General features: G+C 38.3%; 1 protein-coding gene and 1 non-coding gene across 3 annotated transcripts in view; one reads left to right on the forward strand and one right to left on the reverse strand.

The window, feature by feature from the left end:
- Nucleotides 1–21,566, reverse strand: part of BMPR1A (bone morphogenetic protein receptor type 1A) — a 129,386-nt gene extending 107,820 nt beyond the window's left edge. The window contains exon 1 of one of the 2 annotated variants that reach the window (XM_074374343.1): nt 21,547–21,566. The gene's annotated coding sequence lies outside the window, so the exon portion shown is untranslated. Of the gene's footprint in view, nt 1–20,647; nt 20,787–21,546 lie in introns of those variants that run through there. The other variant, XM_074374342.1, reaches the window with a different exon arrangement.
- Nucleotides 21,567–25,480: 3,914 nt separating this feature from the next.
- LOC123616528 (U6 spliceosomal RNA) lies at nt 25,481–25,585 on the forward strand. The gene has a single exon (XR_006724533.1). It is a non-coding gene; the product is annotated as a U6 spliceosomal RNA (small nuclear RNA).
- Nucleotides 25,586–27,457: the final 1,872 nt, after the last annotated feature.

Here is a 27,457-nt window from a genome sequence, read left to right on the forward strand (position 1 = left end):
AGAGGTCAAAATATCAACATTAACTGAAGTTTGGAAGAAGCTGCCTCATGGATGACTTTGAGGTTTCAAGACTTCAGTGGAGGAAGTAACTGCAGATGTGGTGAAAACAGCAAGAAAACTAGAATTAGAAGTAGTGCCTGAAGATGGGAATGAATTGCTGCAATCTTAGGATAAAACTTTCACGGATGAGGAGTTGCTTTTTATAGATAAACAAAGAAAGTGGTTTCCTGAAATGGAATCTACTTTTGGTGATGACGCTGTAAAGACTGTTGAAATAACAAAGGATTTAGAATATCACATAAATTCAGCTGATAAAGAAGGGACAGGGTGTGAGAGGATTGACTCTAACTTTGAAAGTTCTGTTGAGTATAATGCTATCAAACAGCACTGCCTGCTACAGAGAAATTGTTTGTGAAAGGAAAAGTTAATCAGTGCAGCAAACTTCAATACTGTCTTAAGTGGCTACGGCTACCCTATCCTTTAGCAATCACCACCCTAATCAGTTAGCAGCCATCAACATAGAAGCAAGACCCTCCACTAGCAAAAAGATTACGACTCACTGAAGGCTCTGATAATGGTCAGCATTTTTTAGCGATGAAGTATTTTAAAAGATATGTATATTTTTTTAGACAATGCTATTGCCCACTTGATAGACCATAGTGTAGTATCAACATAATTTTTACATGCACTGGGAAACCAAAAATTGTGACTCCCTTTATTGCAATATTTGCTTTATTGTGGTGGTCTGGAAGAAAACCCGAATCATCTCCCAGGTATGCCTGTATACCTTTTTTATGCAAAATTCCATTGGCTGGGGCTGCCAGTTAAATATTTAACAATAGTTTTTAAAATGAGCTCTTAGGATTCCTTAAAAAACTAAAAACAGACTTACCATATGATCTAGCAATTCCACTCCTGGGCATATCTGGAGGGAACTCTAATTTGAAAAGATACATGCACCCCCCCAATGTTCATAACAGCACTATTTACAAGAGCCAAGACATGGAATCAACCTAAATGTCTACTGACAGATGACTGGATAAAGAAGATGTGGTATATTTATATAATGGAATACTACTCAGCCATAAAAAAGAATGAAATAATGCCATCTGCAGCAACATGGTTGGACCTGGAGACTGTTATTCTAAGTGAAGTAAGCCAGAAAGAGAAAGAAAAATACCACATGATATCACTTACATGCGGAATCTAAAAAAACGACATGAATTTATTTACAAAACAGAAACAGACTCAGACATAGAGAATAAGCTTATGATTACAGGTTGGGGGGGTTGGAGGGATAAATTGGGAGTTCAGATTTGCGGATACTACTGTATATAAAATAGATAACAAGGTCCTACCGTACAGCACAGGAAACTATATTCAATACCTTGTAATAGCCTATAATGAAAAGAATATGAAAAAGAATATATGTATGTATAACTGAACCACTATGCTTCACACCAGAAAGTAATACATTGTAAACTGATTATACTTCAATTAAAAAAAAAAAAAACCACAGCTCTTAGGATTGTTCTTCTTTTCATGAAAAATATTTTACCAGTTGGGTTTACTATATGCTTTAGCTAGTTTTACCTCTTATAAGGTTGAGAAAGTTTCTTTTCTTTCCTAAATCTAGTCTATCAGAAATGGTTACTGAATTTTATCTAGTAGCTTTTTGTCATCAATTAAAATGATTATACTGTTTTCGTTCTTTGATTTACTAACAGTATAAATGACGCTAATAGATATCCTAAGGTTAAATCATCTTTGAATCCTTGGGCTAGCTTGACCCTATAGTTTTAATATACTTTTGGGTAAGTTTGCTAATATTTTACTTCCGATTTTAGGTGATAAATGAGACTAGCCTATCATTTTCTTTTCTTGTGCTATCCTTTTTGTTAGCAGTTATGCTAGTTTCAAAGAGTATCTTCTCTTTTGTATTTTTTCTTTCCTCTGGGAAGAATGTGTAACATAGGAATTATCAACTACTTTAAATTTTGTAAAACATCTGGCCTTTTAAAAGGTGTATCTTTCACAACTTCTTCTATTTCTTCATCAGCTACTGAATTACCAAGTTCTTCCATTCCTTCAATTTCAGTAATTTAAATTTTCCTAAGAAAAAATCTATTTCATCTAATTGCTAGGATGTGTGGCATAAAGTTATACATAATATTTTTCTATAAGGCTTTCATCTCAATATTGAGATGTCCCTAGCTTTTTAATGTTTGCTTCCAGCTTGTTTTCTTCTTAATCAGATTTGCCCAGAGTCTGCCAGCTTTTAATTTTACTCAAGTTGTTTTGTTTTTCATTAACTTACAATTTTATATTTATTAATTCCATCATTCTACTTTATTTGGCTTTACTTTGTTGCTTTAAACCAACGTGAATTGAATACCTTGTTCATTCAGTTTTAATCTTTTTTATTTACTAATATTTAATTGTTACGAATTTCCCATAAAGTTTCACATTGGCTACACTGATACTACGGTGTGCTCTCACAGTAATTTACTTCCACATTGTGACTTTAGTTATGACTGTCTCTTTAAGCTATTTAAAAGCTATGTCTCTTCCCCTACCTACCAAAAGGAGATAGGTGTTTTTATTTTAGACTTATGTTTTTGTTTATTCTGTATGTTTTTGTTCTTTGGGGGAGCTGAGGCATTCTACTGTTGTTTATTTATCTTGCACTGTGGTCAGAAAATATAAAAATAATCTATTTGTCTTTTGCTTTCTGAAAAACTACTGATCTTTGTGGCACAAAACATGCCCACTTCTTGTGAAAATTTCACGTGTTGGGAAAGCATATATATTCTCAAGAAATCTATGCACAGGAACTACAATCAGTCTTCTTTAAGGATCTAGAATTGAGAAATGGAAAGCCACTGAATACCAACAGTTATTCCTTCTCCCCAAAGCTACACAATACCTTACTTTTGAAATGCATCTGATTCATTCTTCTCTCTATAGATCAATTTCTGATTCTTTAGCTACTTGAATCCCACCACTCCTGATTGGGAGCAAAGCCCCTGGTGTTTAATGGCCTGAGCGTTCCAGTTGTCAATGGCCCAAAAGCAAATTCTGAGGCAAAACAATCCAATTGGCCCCACCTGGATCAGAGGTCCATCCTCACTCTACTCGACTATGGCCAGGAAAAACAAAGTCATGGTTGCAGACTTTTTAAAGCTCACCCACAGCCAAGTCTCCACTTCTGGGAACATGGAAGAACTACACTTCTCTATCCCCTTGCAGTTAGGTAAGGGCAAATGACTAGTTCCTATTACTGAAGTTATGTAACTGCTGGTTACAAGATTCCCCACAATGTTCTCTCCCTTTCTATAGCAATCAAGAAAGCCATGTTCCAGAAGAACAGCTACAAGACAGTGGAACCTCTGCCAGGCTTTCTCTCAATGGCTTATTTGACCCAAGCTGAACATGGAACAAGAAATAAACTTTTCACTCTGTCAAGCCACTGAAATTTTCTTTTCACTAATGACATATAATTTAGCCCATCTTGTTAACCAACACCTCCCAGACCTGCAGGGAGGGCAAATTCTCTGATATATTCTCTATTTATAATAAAATTAACATCTCTAATACAAATGAAATTTGAGGGAGAGGGTCTTTTCTGTAGTCTCCAAATTTTTCTAAAAATAGTATACACTGTCTTCACAATCAGAGAAAAATACTCCTTAAAGAGCTATTGAAAGTTTCAATGGGATAAGTACTTTGGAACTAGAAGCTTAACCATTACCTAGCCAAGTCCTGACCACTCCCATTCTACAGAACAGAGAACCAGGAGTGAAAGCATGTCCTAAATAAGGCTTCCAACAGGCAATACCGGACTAAGGAAAATTTACTCAGGCCTCTGGATTGTTTCAGTCAATCAAGACAACACATTTTAAGATTTATTCCCTTAAAAATATACTTTCCATGATTTTTTCATGGGTCTATTTCCCCACTTTATTCTAACTTTTCCCTCTAATTTTTACATATTGCACCATACTCTCAACCTAAAATAAGCTTAGGCCCCCTATTGGCCATTCTCCTAGTACTCTAAACTTCCCTTTCCTAGCACCAATACCACATTGTCATGACATAACAGGGTGGGTTTGTATTTTTCCAATGCTGGTCTCCCCTACTAGAGCATAAGCTCCCTGAAAGCAGAACTCAGGGCTATTTTTATTCACTATTATATAACCAAGTCTGGACAGTCTCTGGTCTGTAACAGGTGCTGATTACATACTTACCAAGTTGAATTATACTTTCCAAGTCTTAAAGACTTAGAAATAATTACCAAGACTAAATTGGTCATCTCAGAACTCTTGTCTCTGCTTTCTCAGAAAGCCTGTTTCTTTCTCCTTAGAAAAGTTAAGAGTTCTATGCAAGGGTCAAGAAAACGGGACGTTTTCATAAAGGATACTGAAGCTTCCTAGAAACCAAGTAAATTAGGAATCAAGCTTTGGGGGGAGAGAGAGTTCAAATGTACTAATAGGAAAACAAAGTACACCCATTTTGGTTAATCATACCTTTCCTCTTGTCTTATTGAAAAGGGAATTAAATGTAAAACATAAAACTAAAACTTCCCCACCCTCCATCCAGTCAAACTCGAGAAAGAGGAAATCCCAATCATTTTAATTTCTTGAGATGGACACTTAAATCATTTAGTTTTAACATTTCTATTTTTCTAATACATATTTTTAAAGCGATAACATTTCCTCTAAGTATAGAATTAACTATATCCCAAATGTTGATATGACATGTATTTTCATTATGTTTTAACTATTTTATTCAGGTATGACTAACATATAAAAAGTTGTACATGTTTAATGTATACAACTAGATGAGTTTGATAAGTACACAGCTGTGAAACTATCACCATAATCTATGTCATAAATATATCTATCACCTTCAAAAGCTTCCTTCTGCCATTATTATTATTATTATTAGTGATAAGAACACTTAAAAGTTTGCTACAAGGGTAGAGTATTTTCATTATTCTTGAATCCAAAGTAATTTCTAATTCCTTGTAACTTATTCGATCCATGGGTTATTTAGAAGTGCACTGCTTCATTTCAAAGGTTTTCTCATTATCTTTTGTTACTGATTTCTAACTTAATTCTACTATGGTCAGAGGACACTGCGAACAATTTCAATCCTTTGATATTTGTTGAGGCTTGCTTTAATGACACAGCAAGTGGGTCTTACTCTATCCTTATTGGGTGTAACGTACTCTATATATTAATCAGGTTAGGTTTTTGTTATTTTGTCTGACTTCCTATATCCTTACTAATTTTCTGTCTACTAGTTTGATCAGCAGTCACTGTGATTAGGGTCCCTGATGTAAAACTTTAGGTAACTTACACAGTGCTTATAATGGGTCAGATATGATTCTAAGATATAAGATAGATATATAAACTTACAACCACTCCATGATGTAGGGACCATTATTCCCATTTTACAGATGAGGAAACAGACAGAGATGTTAATCAATTTGCCAAAACTGCTGATTGCCCAGCTAGGAAGAAGTAGAGTTGGGATTTAAGCCCAGAGTCCATGCTCTTAACCACTATATATTTATAATATCATCTTAGGATAAAATGTTTTTCCTCAAGTAGAAAAAATATTACTGAAACAGTGCCCCCCCGAAATAATTAAGAACTATTTTTTCTTAGAAATGCTTAAGATGTGAATTTTAAAAGGACACAAATACTGCATCAGCATCAAATTATGCAAAAAATATAAATAGAAAAAAGAAGACTGAAAAGACTTACACTAAATGTTAACAATGGTTATTTTGAGATGTTGGAGATGTTTTTCCTTTTTGTTCTACTTTTCAATGTCTTCTAAATCCTGAATATGTATCACCCTTACAGTAGGTAAAAACTACTACAGTGGCATGTTATAACCACTGACTTAATAGACAGTGCTGTGTCTTCATTTTCGAGTTAAGAGATAAAAAATGTTAGCAAATGAAAATCACAGTAGATAATGGATATTTAAAAGCGCTTTGTAAACTATAAAGCTATACAAATGTTAGTAATCATAAGCATCCCACAACTAAATAAAATAAAAGGTTTTTCATGTCTTTCCCTTTTTAAATTTCAATTGCTTTAAAATGCCTGATTATTTTAAAATTTAAATATTTTGTCTAAACAAATTCTTAAGAATTGATTTTTAAAGGGCAGAACATTTAAAGTGCCACATATCCCTGAATACTAAAAAAAAGGGAAGCAAACAACAAATTTACAACAGCATCACACTCTCTTAGAATCACTGAAAAATCCCGTGATCTGTTATTTAATAAAATGTTGATTCAGTGCTGAAGGTATAAATAGGAAATCCAAATTTAACCCCAAAAAGTGATGTTATTTTTGGAAAAGAATTTTCATAACTCCTTAAAAAAGGGAACAATTCATTTAAAGAATTAAAGACACATTTAACACTAAAAATGTACATATCGTAATTAGTGATAAGAATATAAGCTCAGTCTATTTAGGATATGTTTTCCTTTTAAAGTTTCTTTTGCTATTTCTGCAACAGAACCTAGGAATAAAGAACGCACAGCTGCCTAGCAGATGTATAATTTCAGTGTTTAGATTCCATTCTCCCTAGCTTCATTCTGCTAGGGGTTTTGGATTTTCTATTTCCATATGGTTTTTGACCTCCCTCAGTTTAGGTTCTGCCTCCCCACATCTTATTCTATTTTAGTCCATTATTACAGAAAAACACTTCAAATCTGAAACATCTTAGCTTTTTTTTTTAAGCCTAAAACCTGCACAGCTGAAAAAGGAAGAGAGAATATGCAGGAAAAAAGATGAAGAGATAATTAGAACAAGAGAGCCACATTCCCAAAACTTCCTACTTCTAGTTAGATAACTCCCCTCCCTGTCCCCTTAATTCTAAGTGTCTTATATTTCAGGTTCAGACATTCAAGTTTAATGTAGGAACAGAATTTCAGCTTTATTCAACTGATTTCCTCAACTCCTTAAGTCATGGCAGAAGCATTAAGTTTTTTTTAAATTTACACTGTGTATACCAAAATGTTTACAGATGTTATCTTTTAGTATGAATCTGAGGGAGTTTTATTTTTTCCTCAGGGCTTTTCTGTGTTTTAAATTTGTTCAGTGAGCACTACTTTTGTGATGAGGCAAAAAAGGCTTTTGCTTTGTTTTAAAGAAAAACCTGCAAGAAATGGATTATTTTTAAATGTCTATATGCCATAACCAATGTGTTTGAAGTAATTTTTATGGAACAACATAAACAATTTAATAATATTCCAGAGGACACTCTCAGCACCATCATCAGGTGAAAAACAGGTTTCATTTCTCAACCTATCTGACTCCAAAAACTACCCGTTAGATGAGCTTGTTCACTTCTATTTCAATTGATGCTGCAGTTTTTTTTTTAATCTTTTCTTCTTCCTGTTCTCTCATATGGTAGATTTTAAATGTATTCTAAGAAACAATACGAATAACATAATTATGTTTTACAAATATCTTTCCAATTTCAATTACTTTGGGGAGTATTCAATTAGCCATGGGGGAGGGTATAGCTCAAGTGGTAGAGCACATGCTTAGCGTGCACGAGGTCCTGGGTTCAATCTCCAGTACCTTCATTAAAAATAATAATAATAATAATAAATAAATAAATAGACCTAATGAAATCCCCCGAAAAATAAAATAAAATAAAAAATAAATTTAAAAAAATTTAAAAAGAGTAACAGCCACAGTAAAGCTGTAAAAAAAAAAAGTTCGTATAATTATCAACAATTAAACTTACATGTCTTGGAAATGAGATATATAATAGAGCACTAATTTTAAGAAAATATTCACAAGAGTTCTGGATGCTTAAAAAGCACTGGATTCTACTGACCTTTTAATATTCTTTTCTCTACAATACAAACATTAGTCAAGTCAAAGAATACCAATCAAAAATTTATGAATAGTTTCTACCAAATTTTAAATTTTAAAAAAAGCAGGGTTTCATTGTTAAGAGTTAATCAAATTTAACCCATCAAATATATATATATTTAGACCTTGAGGGGAGATAATGTTTTACGAGGTACCTAAGGCAGCACTACAGCAAACTCAGGCAAACTTATCTACTCTTTGTGGAGAACAGGGAATAAAAACAGGACAAAATAAAGTCAAACACGTATGTGTCTGTGTGTAGTACACATCCTCATTTTAAAATTATACTACTCCATTTGAGAATGAAATAATCCTGTGGTTAAGAACACAGACTCTAAAGTCAGACTACCTGGGTTTGAATCCCAGTTCTGCCACTTACTACTAGCTATTCACACCTTGACGAATTATTTAACTTCTGCGCCTCAGTTTCCTCATGTGTAAAAGGGAACAGATAACAATACCTATATCATGCAATATTTGTAAGGATTAAATTGATTAATATGTATAAAATACTTTAAAATAGGGCCAGGTACACAGTTTATCTAATCCATCTCAATCTTATATTTTACTGCTCCATACTCTTTAAATGGAAATCCACTGATCTTTTCCAGATGAATGGCTAAAAATTAACTTAAAACTTTATAAGCTCAAAATATCATACACTAAGTAAACTATATTAAACTAGTGCTTTTTGTTGAGTCCTTTTTATTTTATTGAATGTTCCCAAGGTTTGATAAACTCCAAGTCCATAAAAACTAAGCAATAAACTATTTTAATTAATGTTCCAATTTAAAAGGTTGTCCTATACAGTTTATAAATTTGAAATAGTTAGAATTAAATGAGGCATGCCTAATGCTAAATTATACTGAGCAGAATTAGAATGTACTTAGAAACAAAACCGTTAAGAAGATCAAACAGTCGTATATATACTTTAATAGCTTTGTGGAGAGAAGAGAATGGGGTCTGGTGTCAGAGGGGCTTTAGCTAGGAACTTAAGCTGATACTTATGTAATTTTAATAAAGGGTCTGAAACTGGTAAAAACATTAAAAAAGGTTTCATTTTTCTCTAGTTTCTAACCCAGACTATGGTAGGTCCAATCTCCCTTTCTGACCCCTTAATGACATCTGAAATAATTCCTTTAGCTTTCCAGTAGCTTTCAATTATTAAAAAGTCCAGTCCAATTTACTGATACTTAAATCTTTAATCTTCAGTCTTTCAATCATCTCCTTCCTCTCCAAATTTAGGCTTGGCCCATGGTCCAAGAAAGTTCAACAGGGGCAGGGATGCAGTCTGATCTATTGGGGGTGGGGGTGAGGGAGAACAGAATAAACTGTCTCAACATCTGAGGACTATAAAAATAGTGCTCTGTGGTGTTGCCACTTCCCTGGCTAATACAAACTATATCGTCTGTATCACAGGTAGCCAAATGATGGCCTTTCTTCTGGGGACAAACTGGAGCTTTCTGGTAACTGAGAGGTGAGGGGCTCTAACCCAGTGTACATTCCCCTACCTAAAGATCTGCTTCAGCTCAACCTCTTCTAACTTTTGCTCCCTCCTGTCAAGATGACTACAGCCTGGTTACATTCTTCATGATCACCTGAACTAAGAGAAATTCAAAACAAATGCAGGCTGGTCCACTGCCACCCTCTCTGTCCACATTGTGATTTCTCCCCAGTTTACTTTAGCCCTTGCTCAAATAGGCAAAGATAAACCAATCAGGTGCATAGTGACTACCATCTACATAATGAGGTGGCCCACTGCACTTTTTGCTGGTATTCCTAACCTTCAGGACTAGTTCTCTTAGACCTCCCCAAACTAAGCTTCTAAAGGAAGGTGACCCCAAGGGAGGAAGAAGGAAGCAAAACTATAACGCTCCCCACAGGCAAACCAGCCACTGCAGTGACCACTGTGGCACAATTCTCCTCCCCTTCATTTTCTATGGGTTTCTGTTACATCTTAACAAGCCCTGGAAAGGATTCAGGGCAGCAAGTGCTTAGGCTTTTGTAGATTGTAGAGTCCTTGACTTCACTTTATACTTAACTCTGGGGTCCTGGTCCCCATTCTGAGATAACTAAGAAAGTCTGATTCTACTTACTTTTACTTATTTGACCTTGGTGGGACAACTAACCTTCATTAGCCTCAGATTCTTGATGTACAAAACAGGAAAAGCAACAAAACCTCCTATGTCAATTTGCTAGTACTGTTTGCACACAGAATTACTTTGCAAATTCAAATGTCAGTATTAATAACGTGGACAAAAATAGCACATACTTTCAGAGGGTACTGGGATTTAATTTTCAAAGACCCTATATATGGAACTATTCAAATTTGCTTTTGAAGATAAAACTAACCTCAACTTCTCACACACAAATATCCATCGTCACTAACATTTATTAAGCATCACTATGTGACAAGACTGGTGCTCAGTGCTTAACCGCACTCATTCATTTAGTCTTCACAGTAACCCCACAAGAGGACTATTGTTATCCTCATTTTACACAGCAGGAAATAAGGCTTAGGAAGATTAACTACTTTGGTCAAGGTCAAAAACCTAGTAAACAGAAAGTAGTAAGGTACAGACTACAAGATTCTTTCATTCTTTTAATAAATTAAGGACCTTCTTTGTACAAAGATTTTATTTAACCTTAACTGAATGACTTTTCTTGTTGTTTCTTCTCAATGATGTGACCAGCGGAACCTGTCACATACCATCTTTTATGCAAACTGATAAGATGCTAAGAAAGAACAAGAAACAGTGAATAACTTAAGAACAAAGGCTTTAGTCAACACAATTAGAGTAATTATGCCACTTGATTAACAAATAATAATAATATTATTGTAGGAAAATATTCAGGGAGAGGGGTGTGTCTCTCTAATAGTTTATTCTACTTCATTCAACAAATGTTTAGTTTTGGATAACACATTGTGAAAAATGTAGTTTTAAGAAATTTGACTTATGCTTTTTATACTTTAAATACTTAACTATTTTTAGAGAACCTTCACTTGCTTATTATCCTTTGCTCTAATAGCCAGAAAAAATCAATCTGGTCGTTGCCTGGGAGTAAAAAATTTTCCTCTATCCTCTTAGGTTCAGGATTTGGAGGCCTGCAAATTAAACTGACAACAGACAGACTGGCAAGAGAAAAGACAGACTTTTATTCACTTACCACAGTTTACAGAAAAATGTGACTCAAGAAGGCAGTTGAAATTTGAGGCTTATATGCCATCTTGATAGGAGAAAGGGAGGGGAAGAAGGACATTTATAAGAAAACAAATGACTTTGAGAAAATATAAGTGGTGGACCATTAGGTGAATACACAGGAGATAGGATCTTTCTGTGTGACAATGTCAGTTTAGGTGTGATGCCCGCTTTCCCTCTCTTCTCCTCTCTAGTGATTAAGAGTCAATCTTCTCTGCTTTTGAAACTCTGGGAAGCGGATTTACAACAACTGAGTTCTGAGAGGCTCTGCTTTTAGGCAGATAAAGGGGTTCAGAAAAAAAGTCTATTATCAAATGCCTTCAGCTCAAAATAATTTTTATGCCACAGTAGCTTATTCTGGACCCCTTCCCCATCAACACATACATATATTTGAACACTTACTTTGTACACAGCACTGAACTAGTACTGTCGGCAAAACAAAACATTTTAGGACAAAATTCGACAACTAAGGAGCTTATAAAATAAATTAAGAGTATAAGACAACTTAAACTTCTTATTTTTTGTTCTTAACACTTTTACAACAGCAAACTAGTTTTTATAAACAAAAATAAAAAACAAATGACAAATAAAAAAGCAAATGCAACATGTCAGGGTTAATATCCATACCCCAAGAGTTCCTACATATGAGTAAGAAAAAAATAAACAGATTAGAAACATGAACAAAGAACAGAGAAATGCAAAGTGCCAAAAAACATATAAAATTGCTCAACCTTACTCATAATCAAAGAAACACAGATTAAAACTATAATAATGTTTCTTCAGCTGGCAAACTGGCAAAGATTAAAACAGACTGATGTTACTGTCCTGGTGAGAGGAGGGGGGAACATGGGAAAATACTAATGATTGGAACATGAACTGTTACGAAGATTCTGCAGAGCAGTTTGGCACTGTATCAAATCTCCGTGGCTTCTCTTACAGTAGGTGTATTTCTAAGAATTCATCCTATAAAATAAAAATAGTCTCACAGGATATGTACAGCACCACAGCACTGTTTGTAATGCAAAACAAACAAACAAATTGGAAGCAATCTAAATATTCATCAAGAGGCAACTGATAAACACGGTATACTCAATACTACTCTACTACTAAAAAAGAATGAGGAAATTGGCATGTACTGACATAAAGAGTCCTGCTATATATTCAGTGAAAACAGAAAGTTAAAGAAAATGATGCAGAGTATGACCGCATTTTTTGGAAAACAGGGAGAAGGAAAGAGGAAGAAACGAAGACAATGGCAAAGAAAGATTATACTTCTCTCTGCATTACTTTTAACAGTGGTAATCTGTTGGGGGTGGGGCGGATTATAGAAGACTCACTTTCTACTTCACATCTGTATTATTTGAAGTTTTAACCACAAGTTATGTGTAACTTCTGTAAACACAAAAAACAAAGGAGGGTTCTAATGGTAACATATAGTTAGGGAAATGACATTGGAGCTTCACTAGATTAAAAGCTGAAAAGGCTTACAGTAAAGAAATCTAATATATTAATAGATGGTACGAGAAACATCAAAATACTGCCTTCAGATAATGTAGAAGATCTAACTTTTAGCCTTGGACCACTGAGGAAGGCTTCACAGAAGAGACAGGATATACACTAGATTTTGAAGTATTGTGATGAGCAACGAATAGAGGCAAGGAAAGGTAGCACTGTAAATATAGTGCATACTTTTAAATTTTTTAGTAGCCAAATTAAAGAAGCAAAAAGAATAAAAAAAAAACTATTTAACCCAACATATTTAAAACAGTATCATATCAATATGTAATTAATACTTCCAAAATACAAGATATTTTACATTCTTTTTCAGTACTATTTTCAAAATCTGGTGCACATTCAGACTAGCCATATTTCAAATATTTAACAATCACATATGATTTAGGCTACCATAGTAGACAGCAATGTTCCTAAGGATTCTGAACCCAAACCCAGAACTGAATATTTAGGTGACACAGGCTAATAGGAAGTGAATAAAGCAGAAAAGGCAGACTGGGCCAGAGCAGAAGGCCAATCTGAATGAGATAATTTAAATGTTATATTGTAAGCAAATAAGAAACCAGAGAAAAATGTTTAACAAGTAGAGATGATGACTAAAGCACTATTTCAGGAAGATTAACTTTTCTTCTTTACTCAGATACACACATATAAATTCAAAAAGCAGGTTTTTTCCTCAACATTTTCATTATATGAAAGATTACTGAAATGGAGACAATAAAAATTACCTGTCATCAAGTAACTGTATTTTGTTGATTTGGTATATATGTAAGATACTTCTGGGTAGTTACTGTTGAAATATTTATTTCATGACATTTTTAAATGATTTTTTTTTGAAAAATATGTAAGTTTTAAGAACTTCACCAAAATTTAACAGCCTTTACCTTGCCCGACACTTCCCATCAGGGGCTCCTGTTAGCCAAAAATCTAAAATAGACTTATTCAATGCAAATGTAAGACATTCAAGATCTTATATTCCTTATACAAATATTTCAACTTCAAGTAAGAAAACTATCTACAAATTTCAATATACACAAAACAGTACCACAATCCTGCAAGCCTCCTCCAGTTTTAAAATTGAAAACCTGTAACATTTCAGATAATTTACCTAAAAGCTAAAGGAAAAAAAAAAGCTCAAAAGAGGAGATAAGAAAGCAGGGCATGCAAGAACACCACTAGTCATAAGCCATTCCCTTCATTACTTAAAGTGGTTGCCAAGGCAAGAAGAGTGACTTTTCAGCCAAAAGTCAGAAATCCAGTGATGTCATCAAGACCAAAAGCATTATAAGACCTGCAATTTCAGCAACTAACATTAAAGTCATGGAATTTTTTTCTTTAAGCAAAAAATGGTCTTGAAGTTCACTACGTCCTTTCACTTTTTAAGATAAGAGAACTGAGATCCAGATAGGTTTAGCGTAGCACACAAGACTGCACGGTAAACTTAGTGGCAACACCACTACTAGATGTTAGTTTATTTTTAAAAATCAGAAAAAACTTAAAAGTGTTTTGCTGCTTCTTTATAATTTTTTATTTTTCCAAATACACCCACAAAAGGTGTATTACTTTCATAGTTTTTTTTAAAAAGCAAAAAACATTTGCTGTAAAAACTACTGAATACTTCCAGGAACATTCTCCCTCCCCTTTCTGGTCCAGCATCTCACTCTATAGGTCACTTTCTCAGGAAAGCCTTCCAAAGCACCTGCACTCTAAACAGACCAGGTCTCCTTATTACATGCTCTTATAAGCTGCCTGTACGTCCCTTTTGTATATCTTAACATAATTATAATTAGATAATTGTTGGTGAGATTATTTAATGTCTATCTTCTCTACCTCGGTCTTAAATTGGTGTTTCTCAGGGCTGTCCTAGGATATGCAGTCCATAACATAAATATGAAATTATACATCTAATTGTTGTATTTGTGTATTTTTCTTCAGATACTTAAAAAAAAAAAAAGGCTTTGAAAGGTTAAGAACCAAAAATAGTGGATTTATGTTGTTTACCTGCCCAGAGCCATCCTTTCTTTGGGGAAACAACCATTTGCTGATCTCACATGGCTCCAAGAAGGCTACCAGTCCCAGACTGCTCCAGTGGGCATGTAAGCCAGGTCTGGCCAATGATGGTACCCCAGACTCTATGTAGATCCAATAAGAATCTCTCCATGAGACAGAATACATGCACCTGGGAAAGAGATCATTTTCCCTCTCTTGAATCCACAGCAATAAGGCCCATATAAGGCTGGAGATGCCAGTGGTCCTCCTCTGCTAGATGAAAGTACCAGCCTGAAAAATGGGGCCAAAAAAACAGATAGCAGAGAAGACACACTCCCAATTACATCATCTGAACATTTAGATCCAGCCATGCCTATTTCTAGTCTTTTCAAAAATGTGAGGGGTGGGGAACCTTTTTTCCTCTTTAAGCTAATTTGGGTTGGGTTTGTCACTTCCTAGCAAAAGTCACTTGAGAGAGTCATCCAACTCCCGCTGCTGGAATATACAACTTACATGTTAATCACTCCCAAATGTCTACTTCCAGCCCAAACCTCTGTCAAACTCCAGACCCATGTATGCAATTGCCAAGTAGAAATCTCTGTTTGGTTGTTTTCAGAGGAATCTCAAACCCCATGTGATCAAAACTAATTATCTTCCTCCACCAACCCAGCTCTCCCTCCACATTTTTCATCTTAGTCAACAACACACATCTATCTACCCTAACAGGTTTTCAAGCTAGAAACCTGGGAATCATTCTTGACAATCCCATTCTGTCTCTCTCCCATAGCTAATTAGCAAGTCCTGTCCATTCTGAGCCCTAATTACCTGCCACCATTCTAGTCTGAGCCAGGATGGAACAGCCTCCCTACAAGTTTCAGTGTCTCCAGTCTTCTTTTCTTCACACTGATTCTCCACTATGTTAACTCATCTCACTAAACTGCAAACCTGATTATTTTATCCCCACACTTGACATACCCCCATCCTCCTTAAGTGAACAGCCAATTATACAGGTAGACCAACAGCCAAGCTTCACTGTCTCAGATGTTATTAGTGGTACAACAAACATATACAGTAAGAAAACAAGGTTCATCAGAAACATGAAAGTATAGAAGTAAGAATAACAACATCCACAACATCAGAGGAGCTCAGATTCACCTGTTTTTAATAAAAGATACCCAAGAATATCTTTTCTTATTGATTCAGTGTATGCTGTTACATCTATTTAATCGCCCCTATGAACTTGGTTTAGGGACCCACTGAGTCCACTATGAGATTCTACTAATCATCTGATTGGCTTAAGACCCTACTCTAATTAGTGCTTTCTTCAAAAAACATTACTGGGGATCTCTGAACACATCATTCATTTTCTATTTTTTTTAGCCTTTAAAATATTGGCTATAAAAATTGACAAATATTAGGACTATGATTTAATAAGTTATCCAAACATTCACAATTATTTTTGTACTTTCCTAAAAACTAAGCATATGATGATTGTTAATGATAATATATAAATACTACTGTCTTTAAAATAACTCACAAAATTGGATATCACAACCCTCCCACAATTCCCCCTTACAGAATCTGTGCTATTTTGTGAAAATTACCAGCTCTTAGAAAACCTGTGAGTTCAGAAAATGAGCAAAAGAAATTAAGGGGGAAAAGTTGGGGGTCAAAGTACCCCACATCAGACTGGCATATCTAGCTGTGAGAGACATCATCCAAAAAATACATATTTCTCTACAGTGCCTGAAATTTTACCATCCTCTTAATTTTTCATAGGAACAGTAGAGCTTTAAGTCACTCCCACCACGTAAGTGTGGCTTAAATTCTTCTCAACATCTACACTAAAGGAATGGGAGTTTTGATAAGTGAGAGGAACCTTATTTATGAATTCTAAAGCACATATACTTTTCATATTTTAGCATCTCTGAAATTAGGGTACATCTTACAATCAATCAATGGCTTCTTAAGGTTAACCAGAAACATTTACTTTAAAAGTGGTCTATAAAATTGTGGTGCATCTTAGGTTGATATAATTCAATGTAACTCAACATTTAATCTCATAAATGTTAAAGAGTTGGACTGACCTGGTCAATATGGACCTTGAGGTTTTAAAAAGGCATCTGAAAAGCACAAACATTAATAAAAGGTAGAAAAGGGAAGAAGGAAAGCAAAGACTTTCTAGATCAAAATTTAGCCTGAGAGGAAACCCCTTTTCCTTTCTCTCCATGGCCGCCTACTCCTACAATCCAAAAGTCAGATCAGTACTACTATAACTGATGTCCCGTCTCTGCTAGGCTAGACCATGTATTATTTTAATATACAACAAAGCCAGTTACAGACACATTCTATTTATATAAAAATCACCTTAAAAGACCAAGTGACTCACAGAACTGCACCTTTAACACGTGTGCATATTACTGTATATAAATTAAATTTCAATAAAGTTTTTTTTTTAAGACAAATAAGTGTCAAAAGGTAAAAACTTCCAGTTACAAGATAAGTAAATACTAGGGATGTAATGTACAACGTGATAAATATAATTAACACTGCTGTGTTATATACGAAAGCTGGTAAGACAGTGAAACCTAGGAGTACTCATCACAAGAAAAAAATTGCTTTTCTATTTCTTTAATTTTGTATCTATATGAGATGACATGTTCACTCAAGTTGCGATAATCATTTCATGATGTATTTAAGTCAAATCATTATGCTATACAACTTATATCTTAATAAAATGGGGAAAAAGGTTGAAAATTTTCAAATATACAAATATATACATGGGATATAATACTGTGTACAAGTATATCAAGTCAAAGAAATTTAAAGAAAAAAGAACTGCGTGAAAATCAAATAACACTAGATTTGAAAGCTCAATAAATAAATTTCTGGAGAAAAACATTAAACACAAAAATTCACATAACAAGTAGATAACTACACAGAGCAACAGCTATTAAATAAACTGAAATGGTACTCAGATTCCTCTCTAGGGGAAAAAAAAAAAATCTAAGCCTGAACGCTCTTATAGGTGAGGTCTGCCAAACTCTCAAGTAAAAGATAATCCCCAGTCTACACTGCTCCTGAAAAGAGAAAAAGAAAAACGGCCCAACTCATTTTAAAAATCTGTTATAACGTTTACACCAACATGTATTAAGAACTGTACCAGAGTTAGCGGGAATAGAGAGGAGACTGACAATACCATGAAAGTAGAACCAACAGACGCTGGCTACAGACAAGATACGATGGAATGGGGAAAGGTGTGGGTTTGGCACATCAACAGAAATCAGGTACACAGGGAAACAAGTCTGGGAAGAAGAAAGAGTTCACTCTGAACCTGAATAATCAGGTATAGATGTGCATAAAACAATTGGAAAAACGGATCCAAGCGCAGAAGAGAAAAAAAGAACAATTATTTGACAGAAGAGAATTATTCAGACAGAAGGGTCTGAAACAATAATGTCAAAGGACCAGAGAAATACAGAAAAATAATCTGAGAAGTGAAACTTGGAGAACACTTACATTAATTGGGAAGAAGGAAGACCAGAAAGGGGGCAAAGAACAACAAAATAGTATAATGTCACAGAAGCCCTCTTTTCATCTAGTTAATTTATACTCGCCCTTCAGAATTGTCACAGGGTTCCAAAGTAACATTTTTAATACCTTCTGAGATTCTCCCAGCACACACGAGCACCACGTCAGGTCCCCATTTTAAGCTCTTATAATACTCCACACTTTAATTATACAATCATATTTAATTATAGAATTCATTCTTCAACATATGTCTCCCTCAGTAGACTTTAAACTCTACGAGGGCACAGGCCATACCTGTTGTTGCCTACCACTGCCTTGTGGGTTATGTTAGAACATAGTAAGTATTCACTAAAATGAAATGGTTAGGTGAATGATAGCCAAGGAAAGGTATTTCAAGAATGAGAGGTCGGTGTTAAATGCTACAAAAAGCTCCAGCTGACTTAGAAAGGGGGCTTAAATGCATTTATTAGGTTATAGGTGACCTTTGTGAAGACAAAATCCAGATAACAAGGGGTTAAGAAGTGAACAGATGTCATGAAGTAAAGGCAGGAAAAGTAAACTACTCTTGGCAATGTCTAGAGATGGGATTACAAAGGATGAATTTTAATTTACTTCAATTTTGCTCTATTTTTCTTTAAGAAACATGTATTACTTTTATACGGACAAAACTTTTTAAATCTTAATATGATTTGAAAAGGAAAGGCAGCAAAAAGACAGCCTGAGGGAGTAGTGGACTCAAGGGAAGGTTTTTTGCGAACTGAATAAGTCTTAAGCACATCTGTACTTTTAAGAATCCTAAGACAAAAGTGTAACTCATACACTCTACTAAAGAAAGAAGAGAAAAATGAAATAAAAAAGTGTTAACTAGTAAGAAGGACAAAAAATATTTTTCCACTGAGATGGAAGGAAAGAAGCAGGAAGACAGAAGGAATCTAGTAAATTCTGGAAGAAGCTCCCACTGGATATCTCAATCTTCAGTAAAGGGTGTAAGTGAAGAAAGGAGAAAAAGTTTGAAATGAATTCTATGGAGAAGGGGTGTGTGTGTGGGGGGGGAACAGGAGTGGAATACTGATTCCATTAAAAGTGCATTCTAAATTTCAACTGGCCTTTTGTAAACTTCACACCATTTCTAGCCCAGAACTGCCTGTATTTTAGCTTTAATTTTAAATATCTAAATAAAATTCTAGTTTACAAACTTTTTATTTCAATAAGTGAAAACAGTGGTAAACATTAAGTTACATTCTACTTTAATTCAGAGTTGAACTCCTCTCATAAATAAATACAGTAAAGGAGTTGTTTTCAGCTCAAGCAACAAAATCAACTCAAGCGATCATCTCAAGTATGAGTAACTATAAAGTGCTCCTAAACCTAAAAGTGTTCGCAGAGAAAGGCTTTTTGTTGTTGTTGTTGTTTAACTCTTCGTATGCCCTCACTTTAACAGACCCTAAACAACAGAGAAAACCCTGGGTTCAAACCCCGGCTGAGACAAGTTATTTAACCTCTCTGCGTCTCTTTTTCCTCGTCTTAAAAAATGAGGAATACAATAACCAGGATTATCCTAAGGATTAAATGACGTAACACAGGTGAACGTGCCAAGTTCGTACTATGTACTCAGAACAGTTTGCTAACCATTTAAAAGAGAAAACCTGCAGCACTTTGACCAAATTAAAACATCCGAGAGCCTGAAAGTCGCAAAACGCCAGACCCTAACACACAGCACATTATTTTTCTTCCCTGACGCAAGCTATTTTTTTTTCTTGCCAAACCTTTCCACTAGGAGTCTGGAAAGCAAGAAAGCAAGAGGAAAAAAAGCAAGAAAAAAAAAAAAAAAGGAGGGGGGGTTACACTCAATCCAGCAGAAAGTTTTCAGAAACTGAAGTGCAGAATCACAACAGACATGGCAGCAGAGGCGGCGCAGGACAACAGGTGAACCTCCGAGAAACCTGGCACCTTCCTGCGGGCAAGTTTTGCGGGAGGGCTGGCACTTCCTCTCGGTTCTACCGCCCCACGAAACAGACATTCGTTTCCTTTTTTTTTTTTTTTTTTTTGGAGAAGCGTAATAGACAAGTCGCGAATATCACCCTTGCAGCTCCCAGGCGAGGGAGGTGAGCGCCTTTCCCATTTAAGGATTCAAGAAGCGTCCTCGGAGGCGGCTTTCGCCCACACCGCCTCCCCAAACTCGGCCTGAAACCCGGGGGTGGGGAACAAAGAGGGCCCCGGCGGCAGGGACGTCGCGGGGGGCAGCCAGGGATCGAAGTCGGGCGCCCGGGGGGCCCGCGTCTCCCGCAAGGCCGGGACCCAGGCGGCGGGGCCCAGTCGGCCGCGGCCTGACACAGCCCGGGCGGCAGGGACCCTGCGGGGCTGCCGGGCCTGGCGGTCCACGGGCTCGGGCCTCCCGCGCGAGCCCGGCTCCCCCAGAAACTTCGCCCCGAGCCCGCGCCGGCCTCCCCGCCGCGGCCGGCCCCTGACGACGCGCACACGCACTCTCCGGACGAGCCAACTCACCCGGACCCCGGGGAACTCATCCTCCAGCCCTCGGCGCGGAGCGGGGTGGGTGCGGCGAGCCGCCGGGGCGCGGCGGGGGCCCGGCTCGGCCTCCGCCCTGGGCGTGCAGCGGCCCCAGCCCGGTCGCCCCTCGCGCGGCCGTTCGATCCTCGTCTCCCGCGGACCGACGCGCCGGAGCCCGAGCCTTCCTACCCGCCCTCCCCGCCCTCCTCCCTCCTCCTTCGCCGAGCGCCAGCAGGCGGATTCCAATCTCGGCAGCCGCCGCCGCCGCAGCCGACACTCACACGGAGGGGGGGTGGCGGCGCGGGCGCGGGTCCTGGGGGGAGGGGCGGGCCTCCGCGAGACTCTGCGCAGCGCGCGCGCACTGGGAGGGCTCCCGCCCCGCCCGGGAGCCGAAAGGAGCCGAGAGCGTGGCGGAAGCACCCGAAGGGTCCGCGGGGCTCGGCGCCCTGCTGCCGGCGAGGAGGGCCGGCAGCCGGCAAGGGGGCGCCGGGCTGCTGAGGGGGTGGAGGCGGGGGCTTCTCCTCCGCGCGGCCCCGCCGTCCCCTCCTCACCGAGCCGCCCCACCGCCGCCGTGGCGGGGTCAACTCGTCTCCGGAGGCCGCGTCGAGGAGACGCGGGGCCGCACACGACCGAGCGCCGAGGAGCGGCGGGGACACCGCAGCCGTGTGCTGCTCGCGGGCCGGGCCCCCACGGACTGCCTGTTCTCCTGGGTTCCTTCGCGTGGACCCCTCCTCCGACAAACTCTGATACTGCGCGCGAGCGCAGCTCGGCGCGCGCGAAATAAGCCTGATCGCTCGGAATTCACACACCACGGCGGGGAACTGCCTGGTCGTGGTAGTAGTGGTTGCGACAAAGAAAAGAAAAATGTAGCCACACTGCATCCATTATTCACCCACCGCTCCCCGGCTTCTTTCTGGGCTCTTTGCCAAGGTGCCAAGGCACAGGTAGGGAGGTGGAGGTGGACGGGCTCCGAGTGAGCTGCAGGGGAAAAAAGCATTTCCGCGTCGGTCCAGGAGCTCCTAGGCCAGGCCCTCCCGGGGGCCCTGTGATCTGCGAGCCTGTGAATTCCAAAGGCAAAGATGAGGAGCGGCGTTAGCCCAACAGGACTGAAGTCAGCGGACTATAAATACTGCTCCTTTCTCTACCTTTGGCTCACTCTGGTGACCTCGATTACCCTCCGGAGTCTCATTCCCTCCATTTGGAAGATGTAGATAATTGTCACTCCCTCTTTCCTTCCATTTCTCCTCGTTCTTTGGAAAATGCTGTTAAAAGTATTTAATGTCCTGTATGTGGAGACAGTATAGGCCTCTTTTTATCAACCAAATGTGACCTTGATCTCTTTGGTAAGTCTTCCAACGAATGTTTGGTGTTAAATTAAGTCTCTTTACAAAAGATACTCTTTTTAAAGTTCTCTTTATAAAATCGCTGTTTAAACTGTGAGTAAAAGAGAGAGGCAAGGAAAAGAATGTGCCTGGCACTGATGCTTGTTTTTACACACATTCTCCCTTGAGAGAAGTTTAGATTCCAGAGTATTTCCTTATATTATTGTTTAAATGGCTAAATTCCCTTACATTCTCGTTTAAAGATTATTTTGTTCATCTTTTATTCTGTCCCCTTTTCTCCCCCTTTGCCCTTAATGCCTCACAAACCCTCTGTAATTCCAAATTATTTTCCAATTCTGTTTATTCTTTGTCTTCTTGAACTCTAGCTGTCTCAGGTTTGAAAGTCATGGATTATAGTATCCTGCTGGGCAGGATGAATGTACGGTACATAGTTCCCCTGCATCACCTAAAATCTGTCACTCAAGTTTTCTACATGTAACACTGCTTCAATTGTAGGGGAAAGGGTAGAACTTTGGCTGGAGGAGATTCAGACTGATTGGCCAAAGAACTCATTGATACATGCTGAGCAATGTGTCATGGCAGATAAAACCATGACAATGTGTTAATATACTCTCTAGAGCCTAGTTCAATTTTCAGGCATATGAATCAGTCTATAAAATAGATACTCTCAGGTTGGAACTTTTAGTGCATCAAGTTTCCCAAACGTACAAACTGGTGTTGTCTAGGTTGTGTTGTATACCACTATAGAAATGAGAGCAAATAAGAAGAATCAAGTTTTAAGTCATGATATCTGTGCTTCTCTACAAAAGGATCTCGTATTCAAGTCTTTGGGAATTTTACTTGACATCCTTTTGCTCTTCATGGATAAGGCCCAACTTAGCGCCCAGGCTTAGATCCTTAACCATTATCACGGCAGACAACCTACCTACCAACAAGTGAGCAGAGCATGGTTATTTTCTCTGGCTCCCGGCATGTGTATGCATGCTAGCCTGTTTCTCCGGTTTGCCTGCCCACTAAATGAACAAGAGCAGCCAGGAAGCCCAAGGAAACATCTGGACACGTATGGTCTGGCCCCCAAACTCAAAGGCAACACCTCAGGGTCTCAATTTAACATTCTCTAATGTGATGGTTTTCCTTTAAGTAGGTTAACAGAATGGGCTGGAAATGGGACTTTTGGCTCTGCACAATTTGGTTGAGGTATAGATCTCAAGCGTGATCACTGCATGCCCAAACCACATGGTATTAATTTGGAATGGGAAATCACCCTTCTGCCACTCTCAGATCCTCAAGGACACCTTCCCTGAGCACCTGTCTTAAATTAGCACTCCAACAAAGCCAGTTTTCATTTTCTTTATGCCACTTTTTACTGTATGAAATTTCCTTGATCATTTAGTTATTTGTTTACGATCTGAGTTTCTCTGACCCACTAGAATGTAAATGCCATGTGAGCAAAGACCTTGTCAATCTTGTTCTCAGCTGTTTCCTCAGAGCCTCCTTCCTGGCACAGAACAAGTGCTCAATATTTGTTAAATGAATGAGCGAGATAAGGATAGAATTTCCTCTTAAGCATTTCTGAATCTTGCCATCAAGACCCAGTTTTAGAGGGTGACTTGGACTATGTTGAAAGGGTGAAGCCGGTGGGGGAGGTCAGAGAAACTATGGGTTATACCATCTTCAGTGAAATGGAGAGTTCTGCTTTCAGGGAAGGCGTTAACTCAGTAGATTAATCCAAGTTAATCCATTCAAAGTCATTTTCCTCTTGTAAAGACTTTATGAGGCAAAGGCAGCACTAAATCATTGTAGATACAAAGATAAATTAGAGTCTAGTAAGGAGGGACTGGTGAAGGGACGTCCTTGGCAGAGTGATGCTTTAGGACAGAAGTGTTGTGAAGAGCAGAGGAAACATCTACATTTTTCAGCATGGACATGACTACATCATTTTATTGGTTAATAGTACCCTGTCATGGTTTAGAAGGACCAAGCCGAAACAGAAATTGTGTTTAAGAGTAAAAGAAGATGGTTATATGTAAATGTAATTCAGTGCACAAAATAAAGAAAAGTTTAAAAAATGAAATTTGTTCTTTTCTTTGTAATAATATACTATTTTTTACTTCCCCTTCTAGTTTTCCTTGTAAATGACTTGCTCCTTTTCCCATTTCCATTTTCATTTCTCTTTGTTTCAAAGCACTTGTTTACTATGATTAAAAGATGGTGTAATGTACAAAATAGATAAACAACAGGGTCCTACTGTGTAGCACACGGAACTGTATTCAGTAGCTTGTAATAACCTATAATGAAAAAGAATATATATGTATATATAACTGAATCACTTCGCTGTACACCAGGAACTAACACAACATTGTAAGTCAACTTTACTTCAATTAAAAAAAATGGTTTAATGAGGCTTTTGCTGCAAAGCAGTCACCACTTGGTCCTGCCTTGTCTGTAATCTCTGTAGTCCTCTCCCTACTGTCAGCACACCCTTTACCATCGAGCCCAGACCTTTCCTGGCCCTGTGGCAGGAAGAATTCTCAGCACCCCAGTCCCGAGCCCAGGAGCCAGCCTCCTGCTGCCTTTGCTACTTACTTGGGGAGCCCTAACGTTGGCCCCCTTCTAAGCACTAACTCACAGCCCTTTTCTTGCTCTTGAAGCCCTGGCCTTTCAACCTGCATGGAACTTAATTTTCTCTGCCTGTGGTCTGGACTGTGCTCTCTGGAGTCGGCCCCAGCCTTACAACACACACTCTGCTGTGCGCTAACAGATACCCCTGCTGGTGATGCTTGTTTGCCTTCAGCTTTGCTCCTCGATTCTCTGCGTCCGTATTCTAGGCATCTATCAGGCCTCCTTTCCTCCATTACCTCAAGTTGGACATCCTGATGGCTGCTGCTCTCCTGGACAACACACCTATTGTTTGCTCACTGCTCTCTGGCTGTCGGGTACTGCCTACGGGCTGGAGCTCCTCCCACCAACACCTGGAGCTGGGGCCTCCCCATCTCAGCTCCCCTCAGCCCGTGGTCAATCTGTTCTTCCCCAACCTGCAGCGATTCACTGCCCTTACAACCCTGCCTTTCTCTGTCCCGAGAGCAGTGGCGTTATGATCTATTACACTTTTTTTTTGGTAGGGGGAGGTAATTAGGCTTATTTCTTTATTCTTAGAGGAGGCGCTGGGGATTGAACCCAGGACCTCATGCACGCTAAGCACACGTTTTACCACTGAGATCTACTCCCACCCGCCATTACACTTCATTTTTTGACCAAATATAAATAAAGATAGATACAAAGAAAGAATACACACATATATTTATATACATATATATTTGGGTTTATGTTTTTATCTGATTAAAAATGAAATATACTAGGCGCATGTATGTGTGTGTATATATAATGTGTGTATATATATACATTTATATTATACATATATACATGTGTGCACCCACATCTGGTTCTACTTACTACTCCTAAGCACTGATTCTAGTCAAGAATTCCTGTGCTCGCTTCGGCAGCACATACACTAAAATTGGAACAACACAGAAGATTAGCACTGCCCTTGCACAAAGATGACACACAAATTTGTGAAGCGTTCCATATTTTTAAAAATCAACTATACTTCAATTTAAGAAAAAATTAGAAACCAAAAGAAATTTTTTTTCACTATTTCCAAAAAAAAAAAAAATATATATATATATAGGAATTCCTTTGGCACATGGTAATCCAAAAATCCCAGCGTCTGGAGCTGAGTATGATGACCTTGTGAAGGACCAGTCAAAGAAAGATAAAGTGTCATGATAAAGATTCAAACTGAAATAACTGGAGAGATACCATCCTGGATCAGGAATGCTGTGTCGTTAACCGCTATACGGTATTTACTGTATGTGGTCTACACGGTTATTCAGATGTACTCTTAGGTGTGATGTGCTATCCCCAGCGTGACCAGGCATGCTGGCTTATCCACCATATATGTTGGGGTCCCTATCCCTGTGCTGAACACAAAGTCCCACAGGACAGGAACTGCCTTCTTGTCACTCCATTGTGCCCCTAGGATCTAACATACCGCCTGGAACACCAGTAGGTATTCAGTAAATACTGAATCAATGAATGACTAAGTGTGCGGGCCAGTATAGTAGACTCCTGTCCCGTAAAAGCTTAAAATCCAGTAAAAATAAGATGTGTATATAATTCCTTCATTTGATATTTGTTCTTGAGTCAGGATTTATTGCCCTTAAGATAATTGATAATTCATTTTGTTCTCTATTGATTGTTGGCCCTTGCTCGTTTCTTCTATTTTTATCAACCAAGGCAGCATTGGTTTTTTTTTGGTTTGGGGGGTTTTGTTTTCAGTATTATTGAGAATTAATGTGAAAACACTTATCCTGTTGGAATGGGAGTCTAATAAATGACACAGAACCATCATTGACTTTAAATTTTACCAACTCTTTTCAACAAATAATGCTTGCATTCTGGAGTTCGATTTGCTCTTTAAAACAACTTCCTCAGTTCTTTCACAGGGAAACATAATCATATATTCAAGCAGTAACCAGTAACTATCAGTGTTTCTTTTAAAATGTAGATTTTACATTTAGTTTGCTATCCATCTTAAAGCCTGTCTTCCCCACCGTGTAACTGAATTACACTTGCTGTCCTCCAGAGTGGTCATTCCCTTTTTCAACTCATCTTGCTCAGTTTTTCCAGATTTCACTTAATACAATTTATTTTTATTTATTTATTTTGGGGAGAGGTAATGAGGTTTATTTTTCTTAACGGAGGTACTGGGGATTGAAACCAGGACCTCATGCATGCTGAGCATATGCTCTACCACTTAGCTATATCCTATCCCCCCAGATTTCATTTAATAAAACATCACTCTCATTGAAATCTGGGAACCACTGTTGTGTGGCAACATTGTGTGAGACTGTTCTTGCCACTTCCTGCAGAAAGGGCCACATTCATTCTCCTTTTAATGCCATTCTCCTGCCTGCAGTGCCCAAGTACCACCTCTTGCTGGAAGTCATCTTTGACTGCTCCATCCTAAACTCCTTAGGCTTTTCTCTCAATAGCCTAACTCACTTATTTTTTTTTTTTTAAAGTCGTTCCTATGTCTTTCTCCAAGATAAGATTTCATACCTTTATTCACTTACACATGAATAGGGGCTTTCTAGCCTCCCAGCCTGGGGAAGGACAGTTTAGAGGGTATCAAAATACATGGGATATCAAAATAGCAGCCCCAGGCTGGGGTCTACCACTGTAATCTTCAAAATCCTTGCCCCTTTGTTTTCAGGGTCCGACTGGAGGTGGAGGGGTGGTCACAAACTTCTCAATGCATCTGCTGTAATGCTCTCTCTCTCAAGGTCAAAGAGGGCAGCACCCTTCCTCCTTCCTTTCTACCCTCCCCTCTCTGGTTGTTACCAGAGTTGCTGTCGTCACTGTGCTGAACACCGGAGTGGCTACATTGCAGAACTCCAAGGAG

This window comes from Camelus bactrianus, chromosome 11, assembly GCF_048773025.1.
Source record: "Camelus bactrianus isolate YW-2024 breed Bactrian camel chromosome 11, ASM4877302v1, whole genome shotgun sequence".
NCBI classification, from domain to species: Eukaryota; Metazoa; Chordata; class Mammalia; order Artiodactyla; family Camelidae; genus Camelus; species Camelus bactrianus.